We start from the raw sequence: 25,828 nt of genomic DNA, 5'->3' as shown, positions 1-25,828 counted from the left end.
GCACTTCGCTTTTGTGGCCAGACGCCCGGGGCGCGGGAGGCTTGGCCGGCTGCCCCAGGCCCGGCGATGTTTGATTCCCGTCTCACAGCGCCCGCCCGGCTGGACCGCGGCGCTTGGCGAGGGAGAACGGGCGGGGCGTGTGCGCTGCCGGAGACAAGCCAGGGCCCTGCGGGGCGTGAGCCCTGCCGGTGCTTACAGCCTCCCCCGCCCCTCCCGGCAGCTGCTTCCGTAGCCCTCAGCCCGGCAGGAGCTCAGCCCCTCACAGCATGACTGGATTTGGCCCTAGCAACCCCCCTGGGAGGCATCTCAGCTCCTCAAGGGCATTTCAGCGTCAGACTCGGTGGGTGGGAATCAGGAGCCTGGGCCCACGAGGCAGGCATCGAATCTGAGCCCCAGTCTAGCGCTCTACCCACTAGGCCACCTGGCCACCTGCGTGCTGCCTGTGACAGGTGGGTTTCACGCTGGCCTTGAAACGAGGCGGGACGCCTCCCGCTGTCCCCGATCCTCTCCCCCATCCCTGGCCTATCGTGGGGGCGTCACCCCTTCCCCTCCCCGGTATTCGTGGCGAATGCTCCCTGGGGAAACGCCTCACAGGTCCTGTCGTCCCGGTGCCTTTTCCATGGCCGAGTTTGGAAGCTCGCACCGCGTGTCCCTGTCCCGGAGGGCTGCCGACACCACGGACAGGGTGCTCCGGACAAGAGCGGCCCGTCTGCAGCAGGCTCCCTGTGGGGCCCCGTGGCAGGCGAGGAGATGCTCCGACCCACACCAGTTACCAGTTAACCCTTTCGGGGGTGGGGAACCTAAGGCCCGGGGGCCAGATGCAGCCCCTGGCTTGCGTGGATCCGGCCCCTGAGGCTTGGGGCTCCCCCTCAGCATTGGGGAACCTGCACTGATGCTCAAGCCCCCCTCCCCGCTGTCTCTCTGCAGGCCTGGGGTACACAAAATCTACTAGCCTGAGCCCCCCAGGATCTGGTGTAGGAGGAAATGTGGGGAGAGCTTTCCTGCTTCTCAGTCGGGGGCCACGTCACAGAGCGGGTTTGGTTTTTTTGCTTAGCTCTGTGGCGCTGTTTCCTTTCGCCGGCCTCTTCCCCTTCCCTCCATCTCTCTTTTCACCTCCCCCCCGGCAATCTGAAAGCTCCTCTCCTGTACCAGGCAGGAACGTGGCCAACACCCCCCTGCCTCCCCCCAGCCTGTGCGAAACACCTCCCGAATTTCCTGTGCCCCTAGTCCGGGCCTCATCGGCCTCAGTAGGCCCCTGCCAGGCGCACAAGCAAGGCATGTGGGCTGGGTCTGTCGGCTTGGGTGTCACTTCCCTGCTGGCCACAGTGTCTGTGTAGCCTGGCCTCAGTTCAGCGAGTTGTGTGTGGTACCTCCCCGGCTCTGTTGTTATGTGGTTGCCTCGGCCCACGGGGAATCTCCCGTCCCCCTGCCCTGTGTCACCAAGGGAGATTCAAACGCAGACCCAGCTCGCTCGCCAGCCGTGTCCAAACCGGCTAATTGCTTCCAGGGCTCCATCTCTCCTGCAGCTTTTCTTTTCGCGGCGCTCGCCCCTGACCCAATTCCGCTGCCAGAGCTGTTCTTTCGGCGCATGCTCTGACCTTCGCAGCCTGAAACCGGCCCGCCCCAGAACGAAATGATTTAGCCGCTGGGCCTTGCGTTAGCGCTGTGAGGCCAGCTCCTGAAATGTCCGGGCGAGCTTTTGGTGCAGTATCCTGTGGTGCTCTTCCAGCTTGGCTTCAAAGTTCCCCTTCTCTTTGGCGGGGACCATAAACAGCCCAGTGTACGTAGCGTGGCCTTTGTGACCAAAACGTTGCCACAACTCTTGTACTGTGTCCTATAGCACGGTGTCACTTTTGCCCCTGGGCTGCCGAGCGAGTTCAGGCAGGCGTGCCTCAGTTTCCCCTGCCGGAGAAAGACGTTATGATGCCTCATTACTACAGGGGAATCCCACTGGGGATAATACAGGTTGAAACGCTCAAAACAGGGACTCTCCGGGGATGTTCCAGGACCAGAGAGTCCCGGTGGAGGGCTGGCGGCTGGGGCCAGGAAGCCCTGTACGCACAGCAGAACAGCAGGGGGCATGTGGCCTGTAGACCAGTGGCCAAGCCAGGGCTGAGGGTAGCGGTGACAGGACGGCCAGAAATGACCTCTCCTGGTCCAGCAAAATCCCTCATCCAGGACCGGAGGGTGCCGGCCCAGGGAGGTCCAACCTGTTCTGCCTTTCTTTGCCAAGTGCTTTGAGATCTCCGGCGAAAAGGACTACGTAAGAGCTAGGCGTTACTATGCCGATTGGAGCTGGAGCATAGAAGATGAGCACATGAAGCCAGCGTCCGCGGGAGGCGTGGGGGGGACCCACCGCCCCTCCCTCGGTGAGTTAAAAACCAGCCGCACGTCCCCGGGGCCTTTCCCGAGTTTGCATTTTGCCCCCGATCTGTTTGAACGAGACGTGCCAACGGACGACGCAAAGCGGCCAGAGGTTCCCAGCGCCAGAGCGATGGCCGGGGAAGCAAGCCTTTCAAATCCTGCAGCGATACTAAAACAGCCGCCGCTCTCGCTGCCGAAGAAGAAGGGGTGGCGTGTTCTTCAGGGGGAAACGCAAGCATGCAACCGAGGCTCTGCACGCTGGGGCAACGCGTACCCGGGGAGGCCGACGTTAAGTCTGGGCAAGCCGCCGGGGGAAGTGTATAGCAAAGCAACCTCCTCGCTTTGAAACGTATCCCGCGGTCATAGAATCAGGGCTGCACGCCAGCGGTGGTAGCTGGGCCGGGCACGTGCATCCTGCCGCCGCCAGCTCTCCCGCAACCCGGGGCCCCGGAATGGCTCGGTCCGGCCCTGCTTACGCGCGCGCCCCCTCGCAGCTGATGCACAGGACTCAGTTTTTCTCGGGAGGGTTGTCTGAGGTGGGACCTCGCTGTGTGCATGGAAACACCGGGAAAAGTTGTTCTGGAAGAGCTGCTGCCGCTGCCCGGAACCGGGTGGTTCTCAAAGGCCCCAGTGCCCTGAGACTTAACCCTCGCGGGAGCAAAGAGCTGGTCTGCAGCCCATGGTGCAAGGCGCGGAGGGGAGGCAGTGGGGATGGATCCTGGAGCATCCCCTAAGTGCTGAAGCAGGGTACAGCCGGCTGTTCCACTCCACTAGCAATGGCCAGAGGGCCAGACACCACTGCTGAGCTGATAGGGTTGGGCGCTTGGGCTCTGATGCTTAAACTCTTGCCTCTGTGTGTGTGTGTGACTGTGCACGTGCAGAGGTGTGCGCATGCCTGCACACGTGTATGAGTGTGTGCATGCATTTGCATGTGTATGCATGTTTGCGTATGTGCATGTGTCTGCGTGTGCCTGTGGGCATGGGCGGATGCTTGTCTGTGTGTGCATATGGCTGCGGGGCCATGCATGTGTGTATTGTGTGTGTCTGTGCCTGCATGCGTGTATTGCATGTGTGTATTGTGTGTGTGTGCATGTGTGTGTCCGTGCCTGCATGTGTGTATTGCATGTGTGTGCAAGTTTGTCTGCGTGTGCAGAACTGGGGTGTATCGCACGTGCATGTTTGTCTGTCTCGGTGTGCATGTGTGCGGATTGCATGCGTGTGTTTGTGTGCGTGTCTGCGTGTGCACACGTGTGTGTGTGTGTGTATTGCATGTGTTTGTGCGGCGGGTTCAGGAGGAAAATTCAGCTGGGGCTGGTCTCTCCTGCCAGCCCCCTGCAGCTCTGTATCTTCTCTCCCTCCCCTCAGGACACTTCTCCTAGTTCCTTAACTCTTCCTTCCCTCACTGACGGGTTCCTGCCCCGCACCCCTCCTGAACAGCCTCCTTCCCACCCCCATTTCCCACCCGGGGGGCAGGTTCTGGGGTGGATGGCTCAGTGGCTGCCGGGACGCTTCCCGGCCCCCTGTCCTAGATGCAGCTTTTGTGTCTGGGCCCCCAAAGCAAGCTGCCGACGTCGTGCTCCCCCCCCAATGCTAGTAGTGCTGGTACCCCCCTGCCCCATGGGAGCTACCATTCGCTCTCCTCACGTCCCCATTCCCTCCGAGCCAGGCACCCCAGCCGGACTACATCTCCCATGATGCACCATGGCCTGAGACTCTAGGGCTGCAGCTGCCTCCCCCCCCCCCCCCCCGGAGGGGAAGCTGTGGTGCATCATGGGAAAAGTAGGCCCACCAACCAGCTTGGTTGTAAGGAAAAGCTGGATACATGGATGAGTGGGATTGTCTGACAGGGTTGCCCAGAGGGGTCCCATCTGAGTCAGAATCCATGTCAGGCTGGAAGGGACCTCGAGAAGTCATTAAGGCCACCCCGTTGCACTGAGGCAGATTCGGATAAATATCACCCACCCCTAGGGTTATCAGATGGTTTCAAGAAAAATACCAGACACACATCACCATCTACATTACATCTGAGTTAGAAAATACCGGACACTCATATTTTCTCATTTCTATTTTCTCAATTTGTTTCCCGAACAGAAAGCTCAAATGCTGGACTGTCCAGTTCCAAACTGGACACCTGGACACCCTACCAGCCCTGGCAGGTGATTGTCCAACCTGCTCTTCAAAACCTCCCAACATTGGGAATGCCACAACCTCCCTCGGACACCCGTTCCAGAGTGTAACCACCCTTAGAGTTAGATTTTTTTCCTTATATCTAACCTAAATCTTCCTTGCTGCGGATTAAGCCCATTACTGCTTGCCCGGGTGTCTTATGTCCTGAAACTCTCATGCTTCAGGGCTGCGGAGGTCAGGAAGGGAACTTTCTCCTCACACTGTGTTCTTGCTTTTTTGATCTTTCTTGGAACCATTAGCGATGGCCCCAGCTGGAGAAAGCAGACTGGACATGATGGGGGATGCTCTGAGGTGACTCCAGGCATTCTGATGGGTCTGCTCATGGTCTAATTGATCATCAGAATCAGGGTCAGGATAGAATTTTGCTCTGGATCAGCGTGGTTGGGATCTTGGGGGGTGACCTTCCTCTGCAGCATGGAGTGTGGGTCAATGTTCCCTCTAATTTGTTCCCTCCATGGGCGGAATAAGTTTTGTTCCATACACCGAGACACAGGCAGATGTGCACCACCAAGTCTGGAGCAAGCTGGGAAACCAAACTTTGTACAGGGTTTTCCTTGGGTTGTGAAAATGCTTCTGTGCTCTTTATGAACTGTGATTGCAGGCCGGGCTAGGGATGACAGGTTCGGGGCTCAGGAGCTCTGGGTTGAGAGGGGTAGCTCAGGGTAACATGCCACATGCCTCAAAATAAAGCAAGAACCAGAATAAAGATACAGCGACTGAGTCAGGAATTGTACCGAGCTTCTGTATTCCCTAAGTGGATGATTTCATGCACCTAAGACGCTGTGTTCCTTCCGCTCCGTAACAAAACAAAAAGCATGTGCTGTGCAGGGTCATTTGAGTCAACATGTATAGCCAGCGTCAGCCAGGCTCCACGGAGTGGTCTGGAGGGTCATAAGTGACATAAATGCCCCACAAAACTCTGGAGCTCCCAGTAGCTGTGATGACTGAGAGAGAGAACCGTTACACACAGCGCCTGTGGTATTAGCAGGACGACACCAATTTACAAAAGTGGAAAATCTGGCCAAAAACAGTTTAAAAAACAACACCCTAAGCACGACAAAGACAGGGAATGCCCACCTAAGAATCATAGAATCACAGAACACTAGGACTGGAAGGGTCCTTGAGAGCCATCGAGTCCAGTCCCCTGCCCTCGCCGCAGGATCAAGCACCGTCTAGATCATCCCTGAGAGATGTCTGTCCAACCTGCTCTTCAATATCTCCAGAGATGGAGCTTCCACAACCTCCCTGGGCAATTTATTCCAGTGTTTCACCATCCTGACATCTAGGAAGCTTTTCCTAATGTCCAACCTAAACCTCCCTTGCTGCATGTTAAGCCCATTGCTTCTTGTCCTATCCTCAGAGGCCAAGAAGAACAATTTTTCTCCCTCCTCCTTGTGACACCCTTTTTAGATACCTGAAAACGGCTCTCATGCCCCCCCTCAATCTCCTCTTTTCCAACTAAACAAGCCCAATTCCTTCAGTCTTCCTTCATAGCTCATGTTTTCTAGACCTTCAGTCATTCTTGTTGCTCTTCTCTGGACCCTCTCCAATTTCTCCGCATCTTTTTTGAAATGTGGTGCCCAGAACTGGACACAAGATTCCAACTGAGGCCTAATCAGCACAGAGTAGAGTGGGAAAACGACTTCTCGTGTCTCGCTCACAACACTTCTGTTAACGCCTCTCAGAATCATGTTTGCCTTTTTTGCAACAGTGTCACACTGTTGGCTCATGTTTAGTTTGTGGTCCACTCTGACCCTTAGATCCCTTTCTGCCGTACCTCCTAGATAGTTGCTTTCCATTCTGTATGTGTGAATCTGATTGTTCCTTCCTATGTGGAGCACTTTGCATTTGTCCTTATTTAACTTCAACTTCTTTACCTCAGACCATTTCTCCAGTTTCTCCAGATCATTTTGAATTCTGACCCTCTCCTCCAAAGAAGTTGCAACCCCTCACAGCTTGGTATCATCTGCAAACTTAATAAGCATATTCTCTATGCCAATATCTAAATCGTTGATGAAGATATTGAATAGAACTGGTCCCGGAACAGACCCCTATGGAATCCCACTTATTATACCCTTCCAGCGTGACTGTGAACCATGAGAGTGTGTGTAACTGTTTCCTTCCTGCTATATCCTCCCGTTAACAGCTTAGCAAGTTAGAGAAATGGTCAGAGGTAAACAGGATGAGGTTTAATAAAGTGAAATGCAAAGTGCTCCACTTAGGAAGGAACAATCAGTTCCATACATACAAGATGGGAAGCGACTGTCTAGGAAGGAGCATGGCGGAAAGGGATCTAGGGGTCATAGTGGACCACAAGTTGAATATGAGTCAACAGTGTGATGCTGCTGCAAAAAAAGCAAATATGATTCTAGGTTGTATCAACAGGTGTGTTGTAAGCAAAACTCGTGAAGTCATTCTGCCGCTCTACTCTGCACTAGTTAGGCCTCAGCTGGAGTACTGTGTCCAGTTCTGGGCGCCACATTTCAAGAAAGATGTGGAGAAATTGGAAAGGGTACAGAGAAGAGCGACAAGAATGATTAAAGGTTTAGAGAACATGACCTATGAAGCCAGGCTTCTTGAACTGGGCTTGTTTAGTTTGGAAAAAAGAAGATTAAGGGGGGACATGATAGCGGTTTTCAAATATCTAAAAGGGTGTCACAAGGAGGAAGGAGAAAATTTGTTCCTCTTGGTTTCTGAGGACAGGACAAGGAGTAATGGGCTTAAAGTGCAGCAGGGGAGGTTTAGATTGGACATTAGGAAAAAATTCCTAACTGTCAGGGTGGTCAAATATTGGAATAAATTGCCAAGGGAGGTGGTGGAATCTCCCTCTCTGGAGATATTTAAGAACAGGTTAGATAGACATCTGTCAGGGATGGTGTAGACGGAGCTTGGTCCTGCCTTGAGGGCGGGGGGCTGGACTCGATGACCTCTCGAGGTCCCTTCCAGTCTATTATTCTATGATTCTATGAACAGCTATATCCATGTACACATTTTCCTCACCAATGGAAGCCAAGATGCGGGATAGCAAGGAGGATAATAATTGGCTGGAACAATTTTACTCTGGCGGATTCGCCTCACTTGAAGATTTTTAATCAAGATTGTCAAACATACGTTCTCCAGTTCAACCCCACGCTGGAGAGCGTGATGCCGAAATCACTGGGGAAAATATCTACGGCCTGTTATGTGGGCGGTGAGGCTAGATTATCACAACAGCCCTTCTGGGCTTAGACTCTCTGAATCTCGCAAGTTCGGGCCACGAGCGCGAAAGAATGAAGCCTGGAGGTGAATCTCCCATGAGACGTTCCAGAGCAGACAGTCCAAAGTGAGCGCCAATGGGGTGGCGGCCATTTTGTTTTCTCTCACACTCCCGTTAGCGAGCGCGAAAGGCCTCTGCTGGATTCCTGAAGGCAACGCGGGACATGCCGCCCGACGCAAAGGAAACCACGGATTTTCGCAGGCCGCACATGAGAGAACGGACCCGAGATGAGGTGCTTGAGACGCACCCATTCCCAACTCAGGTCCCTGGGTGTTAGGCTGTGAGGGAGCGTTCTCCAGACTTACCTACCGCCTTCCGTGCCGGGGACAACGCCTAGCACTGCTAACCTGCACCCTCAGGTGGCCTCTCCTCACACCTGTGCTGGAACTCGGCACCCTTGTGCAATGCTCCCCAGGACATGGACAACAGAGGAGCTGTGGCATGAGCAGAACTGCTCACACCGGCGCAGGAATTAAGGCTAGCTGGTGTGCTGGAGCGGACACTTGATCCGAGCGGGCGTGCTAAAAATAGAAGTGTAGCACAAGTGACCGAGGGCTAGCTGTCCCGCGTGTGTACACAGGGCCTGGATGGGATTGTACTTACTACGGTTACGCTTCTGTTCTCTGATCCTGTCTTCTCATGCTGGAGATGTAGGGGAGACCTCCGCAGAGCCCCACCGGCTGTGTCTGCGACAGAGAGGCAGGGAGAACCAGCGTGGCTGGCCGTGTCCAGCGACCCCGGTAAAGAATCACTTGTAAGTTCATCGCGCCAGAGCGACGAGGCGCGCCGCAACAGTTAACCAGCTTCAGGGAAAGTTTCCTGTGGAGCTGAAGGCAGTTGGCAGCTTCCTGCTAACCAGGACCTAACCGGGAAGGCTGGCTCTGTGGTGATGGTGGTTATATGCTGTTATTGCATGACTTTAGTCAGGGGCGGCGGGTAATGTAGGCAAGGGAAAGCGTTGCCTTTCCAAAACTGACTACAGGCCCCAGCTACCCAGGGAGGCTGGGGCTGCGACATTAACCACTGTCGGCAGACAGGACGCTGGGCTAGATGGACTGTTGGTCGGACCCAGTCTGGCCGTTCTTATGTTCTTATGACTCCATCGCTGGAGATATTTAAGAGCAGGTTGGACTGACACCTGTCAGGGATGATCTAGACAGTGCTTGGGGGCAGAGGACTGGACTTGGTGCCCTCTCGAGATCCCTTCCAGTTCTAGGCGCCTAGGATTCGATGAAAGCGCTGACACAGGGAGTTAAGGCTTTTGGCCACGAGAGGGCAGAGGTGCACCAAGCTGTCTGCACAGCCCCCATCCAAGCGGCTGACTCCCTCTGAGCTGGCCCTGGCGGACTAGCTCCGGCAGGGTTGGTTCCCTGCAGCGCTCGCTCCCCCAGCCCCGTGCCAGGCCTTGCCCACGCACGCGGGCGATGGGGCCGTCCCTTGGCGAGCGCAGGCTTTCAGCCTGCTGAGGGGCCGGAGGTCCTGACTGGCGTGGAATTTGTATCTGCATTCGTCAATTTCCGAGAGGCCCTTTGCCATTGGCCCTGTTCACCCCAGAGCAGGCCCTGTGCCAGGGATGGAGGGCCCGGAACAGTCCTCCTTCCCAGGGGCAGATGATCATTTTCCGGGGCCCAGGGCAGCCCAATTTCACAGGCCCCCCCTTTGCCACGGCGCATGCGCGGGGCTTCTTGAAGCACGGGGCCCGGGGCGGCCGCCCGCCCCTCTCCCTCTCGTGCCTCTCCCTGGGCAGCAGGGATGCGAGGCAGGAGGAGGTGTTGCCTTCCAAAACCGCCAGCCCACGCTCTGCCCCCAGAACACCTACTGTAGGCGGACTGGGGGGTGGAGTGAGGGCGGGGCTGGGGAGGCGGGGGCCACGTACCACTTCCCTCCCCAGGGTGCTGGGGGGAGTGGCTTGGCTCTCATAGGGGCGGGGCCTGGGCAGAGGGGGCGGGGCCTGGGCAGAGGGGGCGGGGCCTGTGGGGTGGGGTTGGGAGCTTGCCCAGAGCTGTTACAGAGTGGACCTCCCCTTGCCCCTGGCAGTAACCGATTTTTAGGATCCACCCTGGTGTTTCGTTGCTGGCCCTGGGCTGTTTGTTCCAGGCCCGCCACACATGGGAAGGGCAGGAAAGCACACGCTCAGCTGTAGACTGCTGTTCATTGCGCGCCGCCCCGAACGAGAGGTAGGACTTTGTTACGGGAAGGTGGGGGCAGCTCCTGCGGGGGCCTGCAGCGAAGAAACAGAGCCCTTCCGGCCCCGGGAGTGAACACTCAGTCTCCGCTGAATGCTCCCCCCGCCACCTCCCCACAGCAGGCAGGGCTGGAGGCGGGATCCGGGAAGCATACGCGCTGTAGCCCGACGTTCATTATCAGGGAGGGTGTTATCGCGAGGGTCGGATACATGAGAAGCGAAAAGGTACAGAGCGCAGGGCAACAGAAATGAGGCGGGGTGGAGCCAGGGCAGGGGGAGGGTAGAATCCTAGAACTGGAAGAGACCTCAGAAGGTCAAGTCCAGCCCCTGCCCAAGGCAGGACCAATCCCAATTAAATCAACCCGGCCAGGGCTTTGTCAAGCCGAGACTTAAACACCACTAGGGATGGAGACTCCACTACTTCCCTAGGGAACCCATTCCAGTGCTTCACCACCCTCCTAGGGAAATAGTTTTTCCTAATATCCAGCCTGGACCTCTCCCACCACAACTTGAGACCATTGCTCCTTGTTCTGCCATCTGTCACTACTGAGAACAGCCTCTCTCCATCCTCTTTGGAACCTCCCTTCAGGAAGTTGAAGGCTGCTATCAAATCCCCCCTCACTATTCTCTTCTGCAGACTAAACAGACCCAACACCCTCAGCCTCTCCTCATAAGTCATATGCTCCAGCCCCCTAATCATTTTGGTTGCCCTCCGCTGGACCCTCTCCAATGCGTCCACACCCTTTTTGTAGTGGGGGGGCCCAGAACTGGACACAATACTCCAGATGTGGCCTCAACAGAGCTGAGTAAAGGGGAATAATGACATCTCTGGATCTGCTGGCAATGCACCCTAATATGCCATTAGCCTTCTTGGCTACAAGGGCACACTGTTGACTCATATCCAGCTTCTCATCCACTGTAAACCCCAGGTCCTTTTCTATAGAACTGCTACTTAGAGATCTGTAAACACAGGACTGGTGTGGAGCACGTGAATAGAGAAATAGTATTTCCACCTTCCCCCCCCCCCCACACACACACATGACACACGGACCAGGGATGATCCACAGCTGGGTTAGAACAAACAGAAGGAAGTTTCCTCACAGAGCGCCCAGCTAACCTATGGAACTCCTTGCCAGGGGATGTTGGGCAGGCCAAATGTATAAATGGATTGAAAAAGAATGAGAGAGTTCCCAGAGGACAGGTCTCTCCAGAACAATTAGCCAGGCTGCTCAGGGATGCAGCCCCATGCTCTAGGTGTCCCTAGGTCTCCGACGGCCCGAAGCTGGAACTGGATGGATCAGAAGACAGGATACTGGGCCAGATGGGCCACTGGTATGACCTGCCCTGCACCATGTCTGCCCTGTGCCCTGCCTGCCCTGTACCCTTCCCTGCGCCCTGTCTGTCCTGCATATATTCTTGCCTAGGCCTGCACGACAAATGGTGAGACTGGAATAGAAGAGCAGACCGATTGCTTGGTGATGCCTGAGGGTAAGCGTCTATCCTGAGGATGTAGGGCCAGACCCCTACAGGGCATAAATCTGCATAGCCCCATTGAAATCACTGGGCCAGACCCCTACAGGGCGTAAATCCACATAGCCCCATTGAAACCAATGGGCCAGACCCCTACAGGGCGTAAATCCGCATAGCTCCTTTGAAACCAATGGGCCAGACCCCTACAGGGCGTAAATCTGCATAGCTCCTTTGAAACCAATGGGCCAGACCCCTACAGGGCGTAAATCTGCATAGCTCCTTTGAAACCAATGGGCCAGACCCCTACAGGGCGTAAATCCGCATAGCTCCTTTGAAACCAATGGGCCAGACCCCTACAGGGCGTTAATCCGCATAGCCCCATTGAAACCAATGGGCCAGACCCCTACAGGGCGTAAATCCGCATAGCCCCATTGAAACCAATGGGCCAGACCCCTACAGGGCGTTAATCCGCATAGCCCCATTGAAACCAATGGGCCAGACCCCTACAGGGCGTTAATCCGCATAGCCCCATTGAAACCAATGGGCCAGACCCCTACAGGGCGTTAATCCGCATAGCCCCATTGAAACCAATGGGCCAGACCCCTACAGGGCGTAAATCCGCATAGCTCCTTTGAAACCAATGGGCCAGACCCCTACAGGGCGTTAATCCGCATAGCCCCATTGAAACCAATGGGCCAGACCCCCACATGGCGTAACACCATTGAAACCAATGGGCCAGACCCACACATGGTGTACATCAGCTGTGATTTGAAGTAACTGGGCTGTTCCCAGATGGTGTAAATCGGCATCTCTCCACTGAAGTCCATTGGCCGCTCCCTGGATGGTGAAAATCGCAGCGCTGCCATTGATGGCGTAGGACCAGATCCACCGCTGGTGTAACTCAGTTCGGATCCAGCTCAGTCCGCTGGTCAGATCCCTGGCTGGGATGTGCTTGCCTAGTTCTCTTGAAGCCAAGCAAATTACACCCGCGGACCGTCTGGCCTGGGTGTTGCGCCAGGCCCGGCCTAGCTATAAACCTTGGCGTGCGGAAGGTGCTGACAGGAGGCACATCTGGTCCGTGCTTTTTGGAGCTCGCGTCCTGATGGATTTGGCAGGCAGGCCTCCGTTCCAGACCCCGCCGGCTGGCCAGAGGCGTTCTCATGAATTTGCAGCTCCCCCTAGGACTGTACGTTCCATTCGAACACTGGCCTCTTTTTCCTCGCCCCAGCTATAAATCCTGCGCCCATTAAACGTGATTCTTCGGAAAAAATGCGCCAGCGCAATAAAACCTTCAGGGAGCGGCTTTGATTCTCAGCCACGTTCGGTCCCATTGAATTTAAACATTAAAAAATTGCCCGGATGCCGATGGAAAAGTTATTTGACTTCCTTGCGTCAACAGCATCAAACTGTCAGACTGTAAAGGAGGTATTTATGGCGGGGACATATATAACTTTTCTCTTCTCCCTTCAGCACTAATATTTACCAGGCCTTGTCTGGGAAAACGGGGCTTTCTGGGGAAAAGCATCAGTGCAGGTTGGGGTGGCTATCCGGAGGGTGCGAGGTTGTTACACATTGTCCGGCTTGCTCCGCAGATCCACATGGAGGAATTTCCTCCGCTCCACAAGAACCTGATTTCCTGACAAACCTTCCCCTTCTTGCCCACTCGGACACGTTTCAGCCCCCGGATGCTAGCGACGCACCTACAACACTCCTGGGGTGTGTCTAGACTACATGCCTCCTTCGACGGAGGCATGTAGATTAGCCAGATCGGAAGAGGGAAATGAAGCCGCGATTAAAATAATCGCGGCTTCATTTAAATTTAAATGGCTGCCCCGATCTGCCGATCAGCTGTTTGTCGGCAGATCGGGGCAGTCTGGACGCGATGCCCCGACAAAGAAGCCTTTCTTCATCGGCACAGGTAAACCTGGTTTCACGAGGCTTACCTGTGCCGATGAAGAAAGGCTTCTTTGTCGGGGCATCGCGTCCAGACTGCCCCGATCTGCCGACAAACAGCTGATCGGCAGATCGGGGCAGCCATTTAAATTTAAATGAAGCCGCGATTATTTTAATCGCGGCTTCATTTCCCTCTTCCGATCTGGCTAATCTACATGCCTCCGTCGAAGGAGGCATGTAGTCTAGACACACCCCTGGTTTCCAGACTAGCAACCAGCGCACTCAACGGGGAGGAAAGAAAAGCCCCAGGCAGTATGGACTGGGATCTGATTGATCTGCGGGAGAATGGGTTGTAAACGGCACACAGGGCTGGCCTGTTGCTGTCCATCAGCATTGTGGGCAACTTGCAGCCTGCAGGCCCCATGTGGCCTATCAGGGTTCTATGTGTGGCATGGGCGTGGGGGTGAAGGCCCAGATGGGGAAGGCAGACGAAGCCCCGCCCCTTCTGCCTAAAGCCACACCCCTTCTCCGAGACCAGTAGGTGGTACGAGCGTAAAGGATTCCGGCTGGACTGGCCAGAATTCCTCCAGGGCAGCCAGAACGGGAGCTCAGTGCCCTTTTACAGGGAGCAGCCCTCTTTCTGACATGAACCATCGTGTTCCATAGCAGGAGTTACATATTCCAAAGGGATTGGAGCAAACGTGTCGAATTCACACCGCCACCCTCTGCTGGAGGGAATCAGGACTGGACAAGTGTGCATGCCATAGCCGCTATAGTGCTCGCCGCTAATGGTGATTCTCCATTAGCTCTGCTGCTCTCAAAGTTGGTGCCTCTATGGCCTAACCCTGCCGTTGCTCAGCTCCAAGATTTTAGGCCAAGGTGTGCTTCTTAAAATGCTTTATGCTCAAGCCCAGAATGCTTTGTGAAACTTGGCAGCTGGTTCCCAGGAACAAACCCCAGTATCTGTAACCATTTCAAACAGCCTGTTGTTTGTGACCCTGAATGCTGGTAAATTTACTGCCCCGCCAGAAAGAAAAATGGAGCCGATGCACATGTCCGTATCAGGCCGACTCAGCGGGAGAGTTTTTCCAGGCCGGGAAACGAGAAACGATGACAAATTAAATGCATTCCTCACTCGAGGTGCTGCATAGCCACCCACTGTGAATCCTGGGCCAGCTATTATTAGGAACTGGCGGGTCTGGGTACGTCTGGTTTTTCAACAGAGTTAAGAAAACATATTGACTGAACTCTGCTTTCAAACCGGTTCTGGCTAAACTGGTTTCTTCCAGCATCTGGGGAGTCAAAGGCCCAACCATTCCTAGGTGCCGACCCCGTGGGTGATCTGGGATTTTTGCACCCCCAGCACCCACCAGTCACAGATTTTGGGTGGGCCTCGGACTGGCCTCCCATCAGCTGTTTGGGTATGTCTACACTACAGCGCTAATTCGAACTAACTTAGTTTAAATTAGTTAATTCGAACTAAGCTAATTTGAATTAGCGCATCCAGACTTAAAAACTAGTTCGAATTAGCGTTTTGCTAATTCGAACTAGCATGTCCACACTGAGTGGACCCTGAACCGAGGTTAAGGCTGGCCGGAAGCAGTGCCGGCAGGGCATCAGATGAGGACATAGAGCGTGGAGCTGCTGTCTCAGGCTAGCCGAGGGCTGTGCTTAAAGGGACCTGACCCCCACCCCGGACAGACAGTTCTCAGGGGTTCCCCGCTTGCAAAGCAGTCCTGTCTTGGAGTGCCCTGAGCGGAGGGCTGGGTGGCAGCGGGTGGCTGGCTCGAGCCGTGCCAGGTGCAGGGTCTGCTGGCTGGGTGCTGGCAGGCTTGCACCTGGCACGGGTACCGTAGCCAGCCCGTGCCCCTTTAAGGGCTCCGGGGCCGGGAGAGGGGCAGACGAGTTTCCCTGGTGGTTCGAATTAAGTTCGAACTAGCGGTTTGCCTGTGTAGCGCCTATCAAAGTTAATTCGAACTAACGTCTGTTAGTTCGAATTAGCTTTGTAGTGTAGACATACCCTTTGACAGCTGGCGGGAGGGTGCGGAGGAGTAAGAGGTAGGCGGGGGACTGAGAAGAGCAGGCGGGGAGGCCTGGGGAAGAGGGCAGAGGCGGGGGTGAGAGGAAGGGGTGGAAGGGCGGGGATAGGGGCGGAGCCTCAGGGTGAAGCACCGACCGTCAGTGTCCATGCATTCGTTCATTACAACCTGCCGAAATCTCCAAAAGGGGCCCACAACTTCGGCTGCCCCACTGCCAATCACGGAGCAGGGGGGGCTGGTGCCTTCTGAAACCGGAGGCCGCTCGCGGGGCACAGGGGCGCGGTTGGACACACGCAATATTTGACACTTGTATTTACCAAAGAGAACATCTCAATAGATTTTTTTTCGAGAGAAACCTTCTCTTCCGTCCAATCTGGCGCCCCATAAAGGCTGGTGCCCAACTGGCCACCTCGTTTGCCCATCTGGTCGGGCCGGCCCTGATCAGAGTGCTGGGTTCACGGTGTTGCCGCGGTGTCTGTCCCAGCAGTGACCACGGGATGTGACCCCTCTGCACCGTCGGCCCCAGCCCCACGGCGGAGGGGGCAGTGAAGTGAGGCTCCAGGTGAGGCCCCCGTGCTCGTCAAATGCTCGAGGAAGGCACGGGAGATGGGTTCCCCTTTCATTCCTCGCTAGCTCTCGCCCAGCAAAGGGCGCGTGACCATGGAATAAATTTAATCTGCTTCCCCTCCCATTCCTGTTTCACTGAGGCAAAGGCTGAGTCACGGAGAATCTAGACCCACCAACCCCCAGCCTGCTCCTGCCCCCCCACCTCCCAGACCCCTCAACCCCCAGCTCCCACACCCAAACCTGCTTCCCAGCAGCCCCCTCCACACACTGAACCTCGCATTTTTGACCTCACCCCAGAACCATGGGGGGCCCACCACATCTACCAGCCGTGGCTCCCTAGGCTCCGGTGTGCGAGGGGAATGTGGTTGGGGGGGTATGCTCACTTTTGTGCACCCCCCCCCATTGATTTTTCTGAGGGCCGGTGGCTCCTGACCCAAAAAAGGTTCCTCACCCTGCCCGACAGGCTGAGAACCAGAGGGCACCTCGCCAGGTAGCCATGGGCCAGGTACAATCACCCAGACGGAGGCCTTGTCAGGTCACCGGAAGGGTCTGAGCGCAGACAGGGCCCTGCCACGCGCTGCCTTTTACCGCCCCCTCCCCTCGCCCTGCCGGGAGCGGCCCGGTGAGAAAAGCCCCAGGATCGGGTCTCCGTCGCTCTCCCTTGCTGGCGGCGGGAGGATAGGCCGGCCCTTGAGGGCGTGGGAGGCCGGGACGCAAGAGCCCCCCGAGCCTGCCAGCATGGGCTTTGGTCCCTCCGGCTCCGTCATGGTCACGGAGCCAGGGAACAGCCCTGAGGGACCCCACCGGTTTGTTCCCCTGAGTTCAATTCACTGCGACTGCATCGGCTTAGCAACAAGCAGAGCTCTCGGGCCCCGGGGGGGGGGAGACGAGCGTGGCGGCATGGCGGGGGTTCCCCCCGATCCTGCAGCCCCATAGCCAGCCAGTGGAAGAAGGAGGGTTTATTGCTCCGCCAGGATACAGCGCAGCACAGACATGTGGCTACAGGAGTCAGGGCCAGGCAGCCTCAGACCCCTTGGGTTAGGGGACCCTCGCCCCCCTCAACACTCAGCACCCAGCTTAGTCAGCACCCAGACCCTGCCCCCCAGCCAGGTGTTCATCTCCCCCCTGGGAAGAGCATAAGAACATACGAACGGCCGTACTGGGTCAGACCAAAGGTCCATCTAGCCCAGTAGCCTGTCTGCCGACAGTGGCCAGCACCAGGTGCCCCAGAGAGGGTGGACCGAAGACAATGACCAAGCGATTTGTCTCCTGCCATCCCTCTCCAGCCTCTGACAAACAGAGGCCAGGGACACCATTTTATCCCCTGGCTAACAGCTTTTTATGGACTGTCATGTATCTCCCCCGTCCCCTCACCCCCCTGAGCTTATGTGGGAGCGAATCCTCACGTTGACTGCACGGAGGCCCCGGTCCCTATCTTTAATCTGGGCTTGTAAAGTGAAGGGGGTTAGGTATCGGCCCAAGCTGGTGAGTTCCTGGGAGGCCGACCTACCACCCTGCAAGCCGTATAACTCCCCCCGGCTGTGCAATAGTCCCCAGTCCCTTGGGCGGGGGAGGTCTTGCCGCCCGTCGCGGGGTTCCTCACGGCCCCTCCTGGGGTTTGTTGTGAACGTTGCAAAGGGGTGTCGTTCCTGGCAACCCCGACAGCGGGTTCTACACGGGGCCTGTGGTCCGGGCTCTCCGGTCCTTTACTCCAGTCGCTGCCCTGTTCTTAACATAACGTAAGAACATAAGAACGGCCGTACTGGGTCAGACCGAAGGTCCATTAGCCCAGTAGCCTGTCTGCCGACAGTGGCCAGCACCAGGTGCCCCAGAGAGGGTGGACCGAAGACAATGATCAAGCGATTTGTCTCCTGCCATCCCTCTCCAGCCTCTGACAAACAGAGGCCAGGGACACCATTTTATCCCCTGGCTAATAGCCTTTTATGGGCCTAACCTCCATGAAATTATCTAGCTTCTCTTTAAGCGCTATTATAGTCTTAGCCTTCACAGCCTCCTCTGGCAAGGAGTTCCACAGGTTGACAACACGCTGTGTGAAGAAGAACTTTCTTTTATTAGTTTTAAACCTGCTCCCCATTAATTTCATTTGGTGACCTCTAGTTCTTCTATTTAGGGAACTAATAAATAACTTTTCTTTATCGGCCCTCTCCACACCTCTTCTGGCCGCTCTGTTCCCCGCTCGTCCGCGGGCTCTCCTCCCCCGGGCTCCCCTCTTCCCGGCCTCACCGGCCACTTCAGCGTCCCCAGCCACCTCGCCGGCCCCACATCCGCGGCCGATTCCACCCTCTGGCCGCTTCTGCCGCCCCCAGCGTCCCTGGCCGTTTCCGCTCTCCGGCTGCTTCTGCCCCCTCTCCAGCTGATCCGCCCCGCGTTTAAATGCAGCGTGCGGACCTCAGTGCATGTGCCACACCACCGGGGGAGTGGGGTGGCGCCGGCTTCCCTTCTGACCCCTAGGGTCTTGGAGTCGTCCTTGGGAGGGAACAGGGACGGGTGCACCCTGTCACATGGACCTAACCTCCATGAATTTATCTAGCTTCTCTCTAAACTCTGTTCTAGTCCTAGCCTTCACAGCCTCCTTTGGCAAGGAGTTCCACAGGTTGACTATGCGCTGTGTGAAGAAGAACGTTCACTTATTAGTTTTAAACCCGCTACCCATTAATTTCATTTGGTGTCCTCTAGTCCTTATATTATGGGAACTAATGAAGAACTTTTCATGCTGCTCAGTGTTATCTGCTCATGCTGGGACTAGGTGTCTGGGCCAATACACATGTGGGTGAGTCAGTGGAATCAAGCATCTCCGTGCAGGGGAACCCTTGGTTACAGAGCCAACAGGCCCCCCCCCCCCGCCCACACACACGCATCACAACGAGGCACTAGGGACTGGGCTACCCCAGGTGTTCGAGCCCTATAAACAATGACACCAGGTAGCTGTGCAATACAGAATCAGAGACCTCAGGAGTCATCAAGCCCAGCCACCTGCTGAAGGCAGGACCAATCCCAACTCAATCAACCCAGCCAGGGCTTTGTCACGCTGGAACTTGAACCTCTGGGGATGGAGATTCCACCCCCACCCTAGGGAACCCACCCCAGGGCTTCCCCACCCTCCTAGGGAAATAGTTTTTCCTAATATCCAATCTAGACCTCCCCCACTGTAACTTGAGTCCATTGCTCCTTGTTCTGCCATCTGCCACCACTGAGAACAGCCTCTCTCCATCCTCTTTGGAACCCCCCTTCAGGAAGTTGAAGGCTGCTCTCAAATCCCCCCTCACTCTTCTCTTCTGGGTACCACATTTCAAGAAAGATGGGGAGAAATTGGTCCAGAGAAGAGCAACACAAACGATTAAAGGTCTAGAGGACACGAGCTGTGTCCAAAGACTGAAAGAATTGGGTTTGTTTAATCTGGAAAAGAGAAGTCTGAGAGGGGACGTGAGAGCCCTTTCCAAGTACCTAACAGGTTGTCACGAGAAGGAGGGAGAAAAATTATTCTCCGTAACGTCTAAGGACAGGGCAAGAAGCCAGGGCAGTTTAGGTTGAACAATAGAAAAAGTTCCTGTCGGGTGGTTAAACATTGGAATACATTAGCTAGGGAGGTTGTGGAGTCTCCATAGTTTTTAAGAGCAAGTTAAACAAACACCTGTCAGGGATGGTCGAGATAATATTTAATCCTGCCGTTAGGGCAGAGGCCTGGAGTAGAAGACCCTCGAGGTCCGTTCCAGGCCTACGGTTCAGTGAGTCTCTGTTTGAACGGGTTTATAAGCGGTTGCCATGGAAATAGCCGAGATGAAAGTCCAACCGGAGAAACGTTGCACCGGAATGTCCTCAGCTCTGTTTCGCAGCGCTCCTGTGTTGCAGACACAAATCCTCACATGGCCCCGAAAGGGGCCTGGCGGGGGATTTCACTGCGTGGCATGAAATTCTGCCGGAGACAGCGTAACGCCGGGTCCCTGAGGCCCTGTGTGGTCGGGGCCCCGCCTGTGCTAGAGCGACGCAGGGCAAGCGGGTTCGTCTTTCACGCCGCGCCAGCGCTCTCCGTGCCAAGACCCCGTGTCAACACTCGCCTCCGCTGCTCCGGTGCAAAGCCTCGCAGCCAGCGGCCCGTCGCATGCGGGGGCTGGGGGAATCGGTGGCGGCAGCATGAGCCATCTTAGCACTCCCACCCTGCTCCAGTGGGATGTGGAGAAGAGACCCCCACCACCTTCACTCTGGGTAAGGGGGGGACTGACTCCCCAGGGAAGGCAGAGGAGGGAACAGGCGAAGGTTAGCAGTGGTGGGTGGAGCCCACCTTTGGGGAAGCTAGTGCCCTGGCCCCACCTCTTCCACCTGAGGCCCCACCCCTTGTATGAACAGAGCCCCTCCCACACCTGAGACCCCACCCCTTCTATGGATAGAGCCGCTCCCCCGTCTGAGGCCCCACCCCTTGTATGAACAGAGCCCCTCCCACACCTGAGACCCCACCCCTTCTATGGATAGAGCCGCTCCCCCATCTGAGGCCCCACCCCTTGTATGAATAGAGCCCCTCCCACACCTGAGCCCCCGCCCCTTCTATGGATAGAGCCCCTCCCCCATCTGAGGCCCCACCCCTTGTATGAACAGAGCCCCTCCCACACCTGAAACCCCACCCCATCTATGGATAGAGCCGCTCCCCCATCTGAGGCCCCACCCCTTATATGAATAGAGCCCCTCCCCCATCTGAGGCCTCACCCCTTGTATGGATAGAGCCCCTCCCCCACTTGAGGCCCCCATCCCTTGTATGGATAGAGCCCCTCCCTCCCCTTCTGTAGACGAGTCCCCCGGCCTGTAACTGGAGGCCTGACCCCACCACACAAACACCTGAGGAGCCCCAACCTCTCCCCCATGGCTGGAGGAGCCGCCCCAGCTGGCCTGGAGCCTTCCCTCCTGAGCTGCCTGGTGGGCAAAAAAACTCTTGTCTCCTCCCAAAGCACCCCCACTCTTTCCATGACCCATGCAGGCTCCGGGCAGTTGGGCAGGCAACAGGTGCTGCTCCGTGTGGGTCCTTGAGGAACCAGAACCGTTGTGCCACCAACGAGCGTGAAGCCTATTCTTCCGTCTGCACACTCAGTGCTGGGACCTTAGTCTTCCAAAGACTTAAGCCACCCGTTCATTCCATCCCTGCTACAAGTCTGAATCAAGAGCTTTGCAATTACGCTGCGTGCATTTAACTCCGCTACCCAATTCCTTTACCCCACACCGTTCTTTTGATAAACGAACCCGTAGATTTGAGACACTAAAGGATCAGCAAGAGCATGATTTTGGGGTAAGATTGAAGTGCTGTCTTGATCTGTGGGAGTGGCTGGTCCTTTGGGACCAGAAGAGCCTTTTATTTTATTTCAAGAAAGAGGTGGAGAAATTGGAGAGGGTCCAGAGAAGAGCAACAAGAGGTCTAGAGATCATGAGCTATGAAGGAAGGCTGAAAGAATTGGGTTGGTTTAGTTTAGAAAAGAGAAGATTGAGGGGGGACATGATAGCCATTTTCAGGTATCTAAAAGGGTGTCATAAGGAGGAGGGAGAAAACTTGTTCGTCTTGGCCTCTGAGGATAGGACAAGAAACAATGGGATTAAACTGCAGCAAGGGAGGTTTAGGTTGGTCATTAGGAGAAAGTTCCTACCTGTCAGGGTGGGTAAACACTGGAATAAATTGCCCAGGGAGGTTGTGGAATCTCCATCACTGGGGATATTTAAGAGCAGGTTAGATAAATGTCTATCAGGGAAGATCTAGACAATATTTGGTCCTGCCATGAGGGCCGGGGACTGGACTCGATGACCTCTCGAGGTCCCTTCCAGTCCTAGTGCTCTATGATTCTATGATTTGATGGGATTGGTGGTAAAGAACCACTCATCTCTGAATCCAGTTGGTGGTGATGCGCAGACTTGAATACCTCAGGGAAATGCTCTTCTGTCTTCATGTTAGCCAGCGTGGTGAAAGAGATGTTTAATAGGTAGCAGGTTTAAAACAAACAAATGGAGTTTTTCTTCATGCAACATGCAACCTGTGGAACTCATTGCCAGAGGAAGTTGTGCAGCCCAGGGCTTTTAACAGAGTTAAAAAAAACTAGATAAATTCATGGAGGTTAGGTCCTTCAATACTTATTAGCCAGGATGGGTAGGAATGGTGTCCCCAGCCTCTGTATGGGTATGTCTACACTACCCTCCTAGTTCGAACTAGTGGGGTAGTGTAGACATACCCTATGTCAGAGGCTGGAAATGGATGTTAGGAGAGGGATCACATGATCATTCTGTTCACTCCCTCTGGGGCATCTGGCATTGGCCACTGTCAGAAGACAGGACCCTGGGCGAGATGGACTTTTGGTCTGACCCAATATGGCCAATATGTTCTTACTTTTATGGCTGGTTTGATATACCTCATGGGAGAATCATCAACAGCATTTTGGGATATATCTGCCCTATCTCTCAGCAGTTTGTCCTGAATTTGGTATTCCCAGCAGTGTCCCATGAAGACATGGATACAGCCTGTCTCCAGAAAGAATTTCTGGAGGGTCGCTTATGCACACGGGTTTCTATCCTTTCCAAAGGTCTTGGTTTTTTTCCCTCAGGTCTTACTGTTGCAATTCATATGTCCATGTTAGTCATATTGATGCCCAAGCCTTTTCGAAAACTCCTAAATGCTTGCTCCCACCGATATCTTGTGGCAGTGAGTTCCACATGCTAACTGCACCCTCCGTGAAAAAAACAAACACGCATTTCCTCTCATCTGTTTGCTGCCATCCCCTCGCAAAGCTCCCGTGTGCGGCTTGTTTGCCGTGTCAACATTCCTGGAAATCAGAGTCATGCATGGCCCTCGGTGGGTGTAACACCCCTTGTGAGCTTTCCAATTTACTGTATCAACAGAGGCATTATCAGGAATAAAGAAATTACAGCATTACATTGCCATGCAAACATACTCTGTCCTGCTCCCGGGCCAGTGACTCACACAGCTGCCCTGTAATTTACACAGTGTCAGAGCGAGACGGCTAGAACGTGTGTTAGACGTGACTTGGCCCTGATCCAGGAATTGGAGTGCATTTCCTGTTGCTCCATCTGTTTACACTAGATTTGGGTTTAGCCTAGATTTTCAATTTGGTTTTAAAATGGAAAGGGAAACTCTGGTGGTTAGGAGCCATGAAAAGCCAGACCAGGTCAAACCCATGCTCCGGTAACTTGACTTTGACCGTAGCAAAGTTACTGGATCATGTTCCAGTTACTACAGAGGAAGGCGCAAAACCGCTTGCAATTGGCAGATATGGAATAATCTGACTATGAAGTTACTCCCTACTCCCTAGCAGACAGAAATCTTTTTGTGCCCTAAAGTAGGAAGATTTATCATCCTTCCATGGATGTAACTCAGGATGTTCTTCTCATTCAAACCTTTTCTAAATCCTGCCAACTCATAATCTTGTGGCAATGAGTTCCACTGGCTGCTTGCAAACGCTTTGGAGCTCTGTCTCTGTTGCTCAGTGAATCTTGGTGACTGGCACCTTGTGATGACTGGGACATGGGCAACTGTGCCAAGTGGTTAGAGCAGGAGTTGGTAGTGAGGAATCAGAGGTCAGGGGTCAGAGGTAAGGGTCAAAGTTGCATTCAGAAGTCAGGAATTGACTCCAGCATTTTGGCTCTTAAAGGTTTTTCTGTGGTAGAGATGGGTGAGGCTCAAACGCAGTTAAGAGCCCTGATTACCTGTCTGGTGCAGACATAACCTAGTGCCTATCTTCCGCTGGAAAAAAGGTGGTTTCAACCCTATATCAGCTTATGCGTGGTAGCCAACGTGTGGTAAAGCCCTAGCATGGCCACGGCCTTTGCAGCTTCTGCGTGCATCATGCCAAATCACGTTGCGACCATTTACCATGTGGCAGTTCACAAACAACCAGTGGAACTCCTTGCCACAGGATTACCACATAGTCACACCTTCTCTTCCTCATCTGGACCTGTCCCCCACTATAGCTTTCCCCAAGACTGTCAAAGGGAACAGCTTTGAGGCTGAAAGGCTTTAGTGGTAGCTTGGATGCTAATGCAACCCCAGGCCTCATTACAGTGAACAAATTACTGCTTTTGTAGCCAATGGGAAACTGTGTGGGCGGACCCAGAGCTTTGGCTACAATGCTTTGCAGTGACTGGTTAATATCCTGGCTAACCAATAACCTGGTTAACCAATATCCTGGCTAAGTTTGGTTCTTCAGCCCAACCTTTGGGTGCGTCTAGACTGGCAAAAACTTGCCAGCTGTCTACACTGGCTGCTTGAATTTGTGCAAGAGCCCTGACTTTGTAATGTACAAAATCAGTGCTTCTTACGCAAATACTTTCACGCTCCCACTCGGGAAAAAGCCCTCTTGTGCAAGAATACTTGTGCAAGAGGACCAGTGTAGACAGGGAAGAACTGTTTTGCACAAAAAAGCCCCGATGGCTAAAATGGCAATCGGGGCTTTCTTGCGCAAAATCGCGTCTAGACTGGCCACGGATGCTTTTGCGCAAAAGCACTTTTTGCGCAAAAGCGTCCGTGGCCAATCTAGACACGGTTTTCCGCAAAAAAGCCCCGATCACCATTTTCGCGATCGGGGCTTTTTTGCGGAAAACAGTACTATGCTGTCTACACTGGCCCTTTTGCGCAAAAGTCTTTCGGAAAAAGACTTTTGCCCGAACAGGAGCAGCATAGTATTTCCGCAAGAACACTGACAATCTTACATGAGATTGTCAGTGTTCTTGCGGAAATTCAAGCGGCCAGTGTAGACAGCTGGCAAGTTTTTCCGCAAAATCAAATGATTTTGCAGAAAAACTTGCCAGTCTAGACACAGCCTTACAGTATATAAATGTCTCCGGTGTGTGTGTGTGTGTGTGTATGTGTGTGTGTGTGTGTGTGTGTGTGTGTGCGTGTGTACTTTGAGGACCACCCATTAATATGTGTTTCATGCTTTGAGCATGCAGGGTCAAGTTAGATAGAGGTCTATAAAATCATGACTGGTGTGGAGAAAGTAGATAAGGAAAGTAGATATTGACTCCTTCTAACACAAGCACTTGGGGTCACCTGATGAAATTCATAGGCAGTGAGTTTAAAAAACAAAAGGATTTTTTTCACACCAAGCACAGTCCACCTGTGGAACTCCTTGCCGCAGGATGTGGTGAAGGTCAAGACAGTAATAAAAAAGAACTAGATAAATTCATGGAGGATAGGTCCATCCATGACTATTAGCCAGGATAGGTAGGAATAGTGTCCCTAGCCACTATCTGTCAGAGTGAAATGGGTGACAAGAGAGGAATCGCATGATGATTCCCTGCTCTGTTCACTCCCTCTGGGACACCTGGCATTGGCCACTGTGGGCAGACAGGACGCTGGGCTGGATGGACCTTGGTCTGACCCCACGTGGCCGTTTTGTTGTTCTTCTGTTCAAGTTTAAGCCGGGTGGAACATTCCTGGAACCAGGGGAGTTGCACTGGGAACACTTTGTGCTTCTTAAGCACCATGTGAGTGTTATTATTTAGTAAGTTGCTGTCTGCAAATCGGTGTGTGTGTGGGGGGGGATTGCTAAGGATTGCTGTTTGGCTGCAGTGGAACAAAGCTGACCTCACCGTGCAGCTATAATTCGAATGCCTCTTTATTATTTGTGTGACGGTACACAGAGGTCCTATCAGAGCATATCGGGAGAGGGGTGTTCCCCATACATCGCACTGACAGCTCCTGCCCCAGAGGGCTTGCAGGCCGTACGTAGGGATGAGGCAGAAGCAGAAAAATAAGGCAGCAACAGGACGAGGATAACGGAGGAACCCCACGAGTTTGTTAAAAGGACTTAGCAATGAAACTAGATCGCACCCTCCAATCTAAAACCGAACTGTCGTGACGGG

At 54.4% G+C, this 25,828-nt stretch overlaps 2 long non-coding RNA genes across 2 annotated transcripts; both read left to right on the top strand.

Moving 5' to 3' along the window:
* The first annotated feature begins 9,782 nt into the window (after positions 1 to 9,782).
* On the top strand, positions 9,783 to 13,177 carry LOC142828002 (uncharacterized). Its single transcript, XR_012902872.1, has 3 exons — positions 9,783 to 9,984; positions 11,417 to 11,480; positions 13,055 to 13,177. It is a non-coding gene; the product is annotated as an uncharacterized LOC142828002 (long non-coding RNA).
* A 6,625-nt stretch (positions 13,178 to 19,802) lies between these two features.
* On the top strand, positions 19,803 to 21,229 carry LOC142828000 (uncharacterized). Its single transcript, XR_012902866.1, has 2 exons — positions 19,803 to 20,185; positions 20,949 to 21,229. It is a non-coding gene; the product is annotated as an uncharacterized LOC142828000 (long non-coding RNA).
* The last annotated feature ends 4,599 nt before the right edge of the window (positions 21,230 to 25,828 follow it).

Source organism: Pelodiscus sinensis, chromosome 1, assembly GCF_049634645.1.
Source record: "Pelodiscus sinensis isolate JC-2024 chromosome 1, ASM4963464v1, whole genome shotgun sequence".
Taxonomy (NCBI): domain Eukaryota; kingdom Metazoa; phylum Chordata; order Testudines; family Trionychidae; genus Pelodiscus; species Pelodiscus sinensis.
The sequence above is the reverse complement of the archived record's forward strand: the minus strand, read 5'-3'. Positions and strand labels throughout refer to the sequence as shown.